Source organism: Thalassophryne amazonica, chromosome 5 (genome assembly GCF_902500255.1).
Source record: "Thalassophryne amazonica chromosome 5, fThaAma1.1, whole genome shotgun sequence".
In the NCBI taxonomy this organism is placed as follows: Eukaryota; Metazoa; Chordata; class Actinopteri; order Batrachoidiformes; family Batrachoididae; genus Thalassophryne; species Thalassophryne amazonica.
In genome coordinates, this window is record NC_047107.1 from 112068296 (window position 1) to 112079153 (window position 10858).

Here is a 10858-nt window from a genome sequence, read left to right on the forward strand (position 1 = left end):
ACCCACTCGAGTTGGCTGGGGGGGTCCTGGGTCACATTAAGGGGGAACTGTGTGCCCTAGCAGGGCAGACCACATGACCAGCTCCTCTAAAACAAGCATGGCTGTGTCTGTAATGTCAAACACTTCCTCCATTTGCATCCATTAAGCAGCTCTCGAGGCGGCGGGATCATTTGAGAGCTGAAGAACAACAAAAGCTGCAGAGACCAAATGAGCTCTGGACTGAGAACGTTCCCTCACCTACTGCACCTAAGATATTGTCAAAAATACTTTTCAAAAGTGGAAATTAAATTTTATTTCTTAGTTATATTATTCTTATATATAAATGACAGAATATGGACTTGGAAAAGAATGTTATATTTTAAATGACACACACAGTATATAATATTTTTGGCTACATTTATTGAACAGTATTTACATCTCTTTTGACATAAGGTAGATGTTTTGCAAAGTAAAATGTTAGTGACATTTTCTAAATGAATGAAAATTAAATGAGTTTATTTCTGATGAAGAAACAATTATATTTATATATATAATTACAATTATAATTATAGCATCTAAAACTTTGCAGTCTGCAAGGTTTTACATGCACACTACCCCATAAGGGTAATCATCACATTTAATTCACATTTTTAAAAAAGTTACATGAAATAATTTCAAAATTTCCATTAAAACAAATACATTTTAGTTAAACATCGCAAGGTTTAAAACATATTTTAATTGCTAAATCTCAAAATGAACAACAGAATAAATTAATACTGCAACACTAAAGCTGGTTTTAAAATGTAGTTTAATTACTAAAGCTCAAAATAAATAATAAAACAATCTAATAATATTGCAACACTAAAAGTGGTTTAAAACATAGTTTAATTGTTAAAACTCAAAATAACAGAATATGATATTGCAACACTAAAATTGGTTGAAAACAGTTTATTTGCTGAAGCTCAAAATAAAAAATAAAACAATATAATGTAATTAAGACTAATTAATTTTATTAATGAAAAGTAAATGCATATGTGTAGTAGGCCAACATAAAAATAAATTATATTAATATGAAGTAAATTGTCAAAAAGTCTAATCTGCCCAAAGCGTTAAAAATAATGAAAAACTGAGTAATATATAACATGTATAAATAAAATTAAAATTGCAAATATGGGACTGATTTTCAAGTTTAAATCAACTTTTGAGGTGATAAACTATATAAATTCTTTCCTGTGTTTCATGCAACTGTTATGAAATTAGGGTTGTATTCAAATAAATTATTACTGTATGATTATCAGCAAACTTCTTTATATTTTTTTGTGTTTTCAAATAATTTTTTAAATTAATTGAAAATAAAAGTGTGGTTTGTAATTTGATACTTGATTATTTCTTTGATTAAAAACATATTTTGATATTTGAACATTTCACATTGAATGAAAAACAATAAACATTTTATTATTGTTTTGCACAGTAATGTACATGATAATGTAAATGAACATTTTCTGTAAAAGTGAAACATTAGAATGAAACTTGGATGAATATTTGTTTATCAGATGTACTTGTTAAAATGTTTTACACACAGATTACACCATAAATAATGCAATGATCATATTTTATTATTTCATTAATGCTTCATCACTCTAAAAAATGAAAATTTGTATTAATTTAATCTAGTTATGTCAACTGGACAGTGGCTTACTGGTTAGCACTGTTGCCTCACAGCGAGAAGGTCATGGGATTAATTCCCACTTGTGGCCTTTCTGTGTGGAATTTGCATGTTCTCCCTGTGTTTGCGTGGGTTTCTTTTGGGTGCTCCGGCTTCCTCCCACATCTGGTGGAAACTTTAACCCATTTATGCCCAGATTTTTTTTTATTAGTGGACAAAGTTGCATTAGCACATTTGAGATTTTTTATTATGAGTAGAAAATGACAGTGATACACTTCAGCAACAGTTGTTGCCAGTGGGGAAAAAACGGGTTAAATTGTCCGTAGTTGTGCTCATGGGTGTGAATGTGTTTGTCTGTATGTGGCCTTGCGGCAGACTGGCATCCTGTCCAGGGTGTACCCCGCCTCACACCCTATGACTGCTAGGATAGGCTGCAGCCCCCCGTGACCCTCAAGTTGGCGTAAGTGGTTGAAGATGAGTGAGTGTGAATTATTTCAACTGGTTGCACAAAACTTGCTTGTTTTAAATGGGGAAACATAATATGCAATTAATTGTTACAATTTGCTTTTCCCATTTAAACAACCTGGTGTCGCTGACTGAACGTTCCCCTCTAAAAATCAGTCCCCCCTACCTATGCTGTGCTTGCGTCATTTAAACATTTAACATTTAAACATCTCTGTGTTTTTAGATGTCTTTAGCATAACTGACAAATTTTTATCATAAATAATATTAATTCAACTTCAGGGGTGGGTATTGATAAGATTTTATTGATATAGATTCCGCTTATCGATTTGATTCCTTATCGATTCCCTTATCAATACCTCCTGTGAATTTTCTGTGTACTAAAAGTGGGCTTTGCAGGTTTTCTATGTCAACATTTTATTGAGTCTTAAAGTAAATAAATATGAAATTGGTCACTGGAGCCTTGATCTCTGGACATAAATAGAAATAAACAAAATATGTAGTTTTTCTCAAAAGCATTTCCTTTCAGATATTAATGGTGCAGATGTCACTCCATACCTCTGAGCTGAGCTCAGCCAGCTGCATGTCAACATCAATGTCATTCATAAAGAATGCAGGACGTCTCATTTTGGGAGGGAAAAAAATGTTTTAGTCTGTTGTAGTTTGTTTGTTTGTCTGTGTTACGTTTGGAAAGAGGTGTCATTTGATTTACAACCCCTGGCAAAAATTATGGAATCACCGGCCTCGGAGGATGTTCATTCAGTTGTTTAATTTTGTAGAAAAAAAGCAGATCACAGACATGACACAAAACTAAAGTCATTTCAAATGGCAACTTTCTGGCTTTAAGAAACACTATAAGAAATCAAGAAAAAAGATTGTGGCAGTCAGTAATGGTTACTTTTTTAGACCAAGCAGAGGAAAAAATTATGGAATCACCCTGTAAATTTTCATCCCCAAAACTAACACCTGCATCATATCAGATCTGCTCGTTAGTCTGCATCTAAAAAGGAGTGAACACACCTTGGAGAGCTGTTGCACCAATTGGACTGACATGAATCATGGCTCCAACACGAGATATGTCAATTGAAACAAAGGAGAGGATTATCAAACTCTTAAAAGAGAGTAAATCATCATGCAATGCTGCAAAAGATGTTGGTTGTTCACAGTCAGCTGTGTCTAAACTCTGGACCAAATACAAACAACGTGGGAAGGTTGTTAAAGGCAAACATACTGGTAGACCAAGGAAGACATCAAAGCGTCAAGACAGAAAACTTAAAGCAATATGTCTCAAAAATCGAAAAATGCACAACAAAACAAATGAGGAACGAATGGGGGGAAACTGGAGTCAACGTCTGTGACTGAACTGTAAGAAACCGCCTAATGGAAATGGGATTTACATACAGAAAAGCTAAACAAAAGCCATCAGTAACACCTAAACAGAAAAAAACAAGGTTACAATGGGCTAAGGAAAAACAATCGTGGACTGTGGATGACTGGATGAAAGTCATATTCAGTGATGAATCTCGAATCTGCATTGGGCAAGGTGATGATGCTGGAACTTTTGTTTGGTGCCATTCCAATGAGATTTATAAAGATGACTTGAAGAGAACATGTAAATTTCCACAGTCATTGATGATATGGGGCTGCATGTCAGGTAAAGGCACTGGGGAGATGGCTGTCATTACATCATCAATAAATGCACAAGTTTACGTTGATATTTTGGACAATTGAAAGGATGTTTGGGGATGATGAAATCATTTTTCAAGATGATAATGCATCTTGCCATAGAGCAAAAACTGCGAAAACATGACACAAGACATGTAGGGTCAATGTCATGGCTCAGGGTCAATGTCAACGAGCAGATGTGATTTGATGCAGGTGTTAGTTTTGAGGATGAAAATTTACAGGGTGATTCCATAATTTTTTCCTCAGAATTGAGTGATTCCATATTTTTTTCCTCTGCTTGGTCTAAAAAAGTAACCGTTACTGACTGCCATAATATTTTTTTCTTGATTTCTTATAGTGTTTCTTAAAGCCAGAAAGTTGCCATTTGAAATTACTTTAGTTTTGTGTCATGTCTGTGATCTGCTTTTTTTCTACAAAATTAAACAACTGAATGAACATCCTCCGAGGCTGGTGATTCCATAATTTTTTGCCAGGGGTTGTATAACAGCGAATTGCTTTGAAGTTATTAATTCCAGCCACACTCTAACTCAGCAGAGAGCGGCACAGCGTTTGGAGCTGTATGAACAGAATGGAGGGGGATTCTTGTTTCTTCCCTGCAACAAGACAAGAGTCCAAGTTAGTGACTTTAATCTGCAAAAAAGTGACTCACGATTGACATTTTTAAATGGCTTTGAGAGGGGTTAAGAAGCGGACTTGTCGCTTCTGAAAAGCAGTGAAGCAATGAACCAATGAAGCGGTGGGTTGGAGCACTGCTTCATTGCTTCAAGCTTCAAGAACAGCAGCTGATTACAGACCCGTTGTAGGGTCTGTAATCAACGTAAAGAAATGATAATTTTACCAATAAAACACCCTCCAAAACAACGGCTGCTCTGAAGGACCAATAAGGGAATCATTGACGCAAAAAGGCTATTGATGTCAGTGGATCGAATCATTTCTTAATAATTCTTGATACCTATCCCTTGCTCCCCCGTGCCTCACAGTTTGAAAACCACTGATTTAAAAGGTTTTACTTTGTCATCTGATGGTTAATAAACACATTATTCCCTTTGATCGGTTTGGGTGTAGAGACTCAGAGTCAGAGAGTCAGACTCAGACGAGCTGCTGTGTCGCTCTGAACCGCCCCCTGTCTTTAATAAAAAGTAAGTAAGTCCCTTTGACTGCTCCCTTGTTTGCACTCGGGGTCGCCACAGCAAATCCAAGGTGGATCTGCATGTTGAATTGGCACAGGTTTTACGCCGGATGCCCTTCCTGACACAACTCCACATTACATGGAGAAATGTGGCAGGGGTGAGATTTGAACCCGGAACCTTCTGCACTGAAACCAAGCGCATTAACCACTTGGCCACCACCCCTGCTGGGGTCCCCTGTCTTTAATAATTATGGAATAATACTGAATTTATGTGGAAATGATTGTTGTACAAAAGTTTCAGATATCTGTTGCTGAGATAGATGATGACTGGAGTGCAGTTTGAAGCAGAAATTAGGTGATAATCGGTGAATTGCTGCTGAAAAGCAAAATGACTGATGCACAGTAAAGGCAGGGCGGACTGATTTTTAGGGGGGGGCCCAATCGGTCTGTGACCCTGGTTTTGTTGGACAGGTTGACATAACCAGATTATGCAAATAATTTCATTTTTTTTCCACTAGTGTGATTTTGGACAGATACGAGGGCTGTCCATAAAGTATAGGTCCTTTTTATTTTTTTCAAAAACTATATGGATTTCATTCATATGTTTTTACGTCAGACATGCTTGAACCCTCGTGCGCATGCGTGAGTTTTTCCATGCCTGTCGGTGACGTCATTCGCCTGTGAGCACTCCTTGTGGGAGGAGTCGTCCAGCCCCTCGTCGGAATTCCTTTGTCTGAGAAGTTGCTGAGAGACTGGCGCTTTGTTTGATCAAATTTTTTTCTAAACCTGTGAGACACATCGAAGTGGACACGGTTCGAAAAATTAAGCTGGTTTTCAGTGAAAATTTTAACGGCTGATGAGAGATTTTGAGGTGATACTGTCACTTTAAGGACTTCCCACGGTGCGAGACGTCGCTCAGCGCTCTCAGGCGGCGTCATCAGCCTGTTTCAAGCTGAAAACCTCCACATTTCAGGCTCTATTGATCCAGGACGTCGTGAGAGAACAGAGACGTTTCAGAAGAAGTCGGTTTCAGCATTTTAACCGGATATTCCACTGTTAAAGGAGATTTTTTTAATGAAAGACGTGCGGACAGGTCCGTGCGTCGGGACGCAGCCGACGCGGTGCGCCAGCACAGCAAAAACACCTCCGTGTTGATAACCATTTGTAAAATCCAGGCGGCTTTTGATGGCTTTCAGTGGAGTGAGTATATGAGAAATTGTTTAACAGCTGGACATGTTCCAACTTGTCCTTAAGGCTTCCAACGGAGGTGTTTTTCCTGTGGCGGAGCGTCGCGGCGGCTGCGAGCCGACGCGCGGACCCGTCCGCACGTCTTTCATTAAAAAAATCTCCTTTAACAGTGGAATATCCGGATAAAATGCTGAAACCGACTTCTTCTGAAACTTCTCTGTTCTCTCACGACGTTCTGGATCAATAGAGCCTGAAATGTGGAGGTTTTCAGCTTGAAACAGGCTGATGACGCCGCCTGAGAGCGCTGCGCGACGTCTCGCACCGTGGGAAGTCCTTAAAGCAACAGTATCACCTCAAAATCTCTCATCAGCCGTTAAAGGTTTCACTGAAAACCAGCTTAATTTTTCGAACCATGTCCACTTCGATGTGTCTCACAGGTTTAGAAAAAATTTTGATCAAACAAAGCGCCAGTCTCTCAGCAACTTCTCAGACAAAGGAATTCCGACGAGGGGCTGGACGACTCCTCCCACAAGGAGTGCTCACAGGCGAATGACGTCACCGACAGGCATGGAAAAACTCACGCATGTGCACGAGGCTTCAAGCATGTCTGACGTAAAAACATATGAATGAAATCCATATAGTTTTTGAAAAAAATAAAAAGGACCTATACTTTATGGACAGACCTCGTATATCACACAGATACAATTTCACTCTTTGAAAACACTTTCTATGGATATATTCAGCGGGCTACTCGTTGATGGTCACCTCTCCTTCACAGAGTTGTTAGACCCTTGTTAGGGTGTAAACGGTAAATGATAAATGGACTACATTTATATAGCACTTTTCCATCTGCATCAGATGCTCAAAGTGCTTTACAATTATGCCTCACATTCACCACGATGTCAGGGTGCTGCCATACAAGGCACTCACTACACATGGGAGCAATAGGGGATTAAAGGGTGATTTTCCAGTCAGGGATTTGAACCCATAATCTTCTGGACTCAAGCCCAACACCTTAACCACTAGACTATCACCTCCCCTCTAGGCTTTGCTTTTACCTTTCCTTGTGTGTCTTGTCTCCCTGGGGTATCATGTTTGTCTGTCTGTCTCTGTGTTGCTGGGTGTAAACTCTGGGTTCCCCCCTTCAACCTGCCCATCTGATCCTCTGCAGCTGCTAAGTATGCTCACCTGCAACATATCTGCAATCAAGCCACTGCAGCATTCAGCCATGTCTCGGACATCAAGACACTGCCAGATCTTTCAGTCTCCATTGTGGTACAGACTATTGGCCTTATCTCTGAGAAGTTTGGTTTGTATTTTTGGTGTTATTTTCCTGGATGTCTGATCACCTGTTTTCTCTGTGCCTCAGATCCTCCATGCCTGAGCCACCAGAATCCTAGTTGCCATCTGCCTTGCTTCAGTCTTCAGCTCCCTGTTTGATTCACTCTTATTCAACTCTTCTGCCTGCCTCTCCTCCACTGTAGGACCAGTCAGGCCAAACCTTCTTACATCTCACCGAAATAAACTATAAAAACTGTCCTGTCTTCAGGTTGTGTCTGCTTTCTGGGCCATATCTTTCAGTTCGTGGGTCAGTCATAACAGTCCTGAAGCCACTCCTTTGATATCTTGGCTGTGTGCTTAGGGTCATTGTCCTGCACAGATGGTTGTCCTTCTGGAAGGTTCTCCTCTCTCCATGCTAGAGCTCTGACAGAGTGACTATTGGGTTCTTGGTCACTTCCTTGAATAAGCCCCATTTCCCCCAATCGCTCAGTTTAGATGGGCGGCCATCTGTAGGAAGAGTCCTGGTGGATCTGAACTTTTTCCATTTACAGATGATGAAGGCCACTGTGCTCACTGGGACCTTCAAAGCAGCAGAAATGTTTCTGTACCCTTCCCCAGATTTGTCCCCCGAGACAATCCTGTCTCAGAGATCTACAGACAATTCCTTTGACTTCATGTTTGGTTTGTGCTCTGACATGCACTGTCAACTGTGGGGCCTTATTTGTAGACAGGTGTGTGCCTTTCCAGATCATGTCCAGTCAACTGAATTTACCCCAGGTGGACTCCAATTAAGATGTTGAAACATCTCAAGGATTATTAATGGAAACAGGATGCACCTGACCTCAACTTTGAGCTTCATGGCAAAGGCTGTGAATACATATGTACATGTGATTTCTTAGTATTTTCATTTTTAATAAAGTCACAAAAGTCTAAAAAAAAAAACGTTTTCACATTGTCATTATGGGGTATTATGAAGTACATGGAAGAAAAGTCAGAGTTGGACAAACGCTGTCTTATGTTGTTGTCTATGGCATTCCTGAACTCTCCCCTAGAGGTGGAAGTGGATGATGGTGAAATGAGAGATACAACTCCACCAGAGCCAAAAGAACATGTCTACATCAATCCTAACTTGTCGAGGGTACAGCGTGAACGCAATCAAGTCGCTAGGAATGAACTGAAACGAAGAAGAGAAAATGGCGAAAACAACCTAATAATCAGGAACTTCAAAGTTGTTACAAGACAGGCATGGCAACAAGAGGCTTTATAGGACAAAGGCACATATCGAAAGACAGTAGCTGATTATGAGCCGGCCCAAAAACTCTTGTGAAATGATTACATCAACAAAAGCACTTTAAAATGCTTTGCTACAAATTCTGAAAGTATTTAAATAACGTGGATGAATTTAAAGTAAACGTAAATGAAGTCAGATTGGATGTGATTTTTGGTACTGAAACATGGTTGAATACTGAAATTGATGATGGTTTAATTAATATTCCTGGTTTTAATATTTTTGGGAATGACACTGATGAAGTTGGAGGAGGTGTGTTGTTTTATGTCAGAGACCATTTGTATGCTGAGTTATGTGATGAACTTAATGACATGGGTGTGAAAGACCCATGTCACGTGAGAAAGTCACGTACCACCGCCGCAGAAATGTGTGAATTTAAGCTACCATACGAAAGTACTGATGTGGATTCTGATACAGAATTATTGTTTCACATTTGATGGATTACTCTGCACCCTGACCGCTGTTGGAGAGACACTGCCTCACGGTAAGCCTTGCTGACTGAATTACCTACAGAAAAATAAACCGTGCAAATGATGAAATTGGATTAGAATGGGAATAACTCTTGTGTCTGATGATTTGTGGACATTCATGCTGTTATACGGTCGCAAATATCCATTTTACTGGATCCACTAATGCGTTGCCGCAAAACTCCTTTTGAAGCTCAATTTGCGACCGTATATCCAGCATGAACGTCCGCAAATCATCAAACACAACATAGTCATTCCCTAATTATAATGCTTGGATTTCGATAGAAACTAAATTTTGCCAAATTTGAAAGGTTTGTACAGCTTTAATGTTTGTTGCCTCAAATATTCCACAGACAGTCAGTTGATGCCTCCTAAAAACAAAACCATTTTCAGGTTTGTGAGAATCCTTATTTTTCTGTGCCTGTTTTAAATGGAAAGTACCTGTTTCTAGCCATGCCCCATTTGTTTCTGAATGATGTGTCAGCTGCCTCTCTCCTGTAGACCAGGTGGGTGTGTCACAGAGCATAGACTGGTTTAGTGTGCTTGTCTCTCAGGGCAGCAGGAATCCAAATATGGACTTCTGCGACATAAGTCACACAATTCTAAAATGAGCTGTTTCAGTCTTAAAAATTTTGCTTATGTCTTGAAATCTTGAAATTCCAGCAATAGTTAACTGTAAAATGCACAATACAACTACTTTAATAACTAAAGAGGCTGCCATAAAATGTGTTTTGTTTATGAGCTGATCATAACTTTAACAAAATGTTTGGTTTTTCCCCAACAGTGTTTACTGATGTAAACAAACCAACAGCTTCTGAAAATAAAAGTTAGTTTAATGGTGGTCTTTTGTCAGTTATGGTATTTGCTAATGTGCAAAGTTATGTTATCACCTATAAAGTGGGGATAGAGATTTTTGTGAAATTTCATAAAGAGGAAGTCTGTGGGTAAGTGAAAACCTGAATAAACTTTGACATTGATCCAGTTTTGCTTCAAAATTATGTTTGATCTCTTTCCTTAATGCTCGCACCTTATGATGTCACAAAGACTGAACTGTGGATCCTTCTGAACACTCCGCCTCTGTTGTTTGTCAGAGATAGCAATATTGCTTTGGTGGAAGTACCAGCCCAATTCCAATGAAGTTGGGACGTTGTGTAAAATATAAATAAAAACAGAATACAATGATTTGCAAATCCTCTTCAACCTATATTCAATTTAATACACCACAAAGACAAGATATTAATGTTCAAACTGATAAACTTTATTGTTTTTGTGCAAATATTTGCTCATTTTGAAATGGATGCCTGCAACACGTTTCAAAAAAGCTGGGACAGTGTTATGTTTATCACTGTGTTACATCACCTTTCCTTCTAACAACACTCAATAAACGTTCGGGAACTGAGCACACTAATTGTTGAAGCTTTGTAGGTGGAATTCTTTCCCATTCTTGCTTGATGTACGGCTTCAGTTGTTCAACAGTCCGGGGTCTCCGTTGTCGTATTTTGCGCTTCATAATGTGCCACACATTTTCAATGGGCGACAGGTCTGGACTGCAGGCAGTCCACTCTAGTACCTGCACTCTTTTACTACGAAGCCACGCTGTTGTAACACGTGCAGAATGTGGCTTGGCATTGTCTTGCTGAAATAAGCAGGGACGTCCCTGAAAAAGACGTTGCTTGGATGGCAGCATGTGTTGCTCCAAAACCTGGATGTAC

At 39.2% G+C, this 10858-nt stretch overlaps 1 long non-coding RNA gene across 1 annotated transcript in view; it reads left to right on the forward strand.

Moving 5' to 3' along the window:
• LOC117511140 overlaps nucleotides 1-7797 on the forward strand; it is a 25297-nt gene extending 17500 nt beyond the window's left edge. The window contains exons 2-3 of the long non-coding RNA XR_004560897.1: nucleotides 7282-7385; nucleotides 7480-7797. This is a non-coding gene — a long non-coding RNA (uncharacterized LOC117511140). The remainder of the gene's footprint in view (nucleotides 1-7281; nucleotides 7386-7479) is intronic.
• The last annotated feature ends 3061 nt before the right edge of the window (nucleotides 7798-10858 follow it).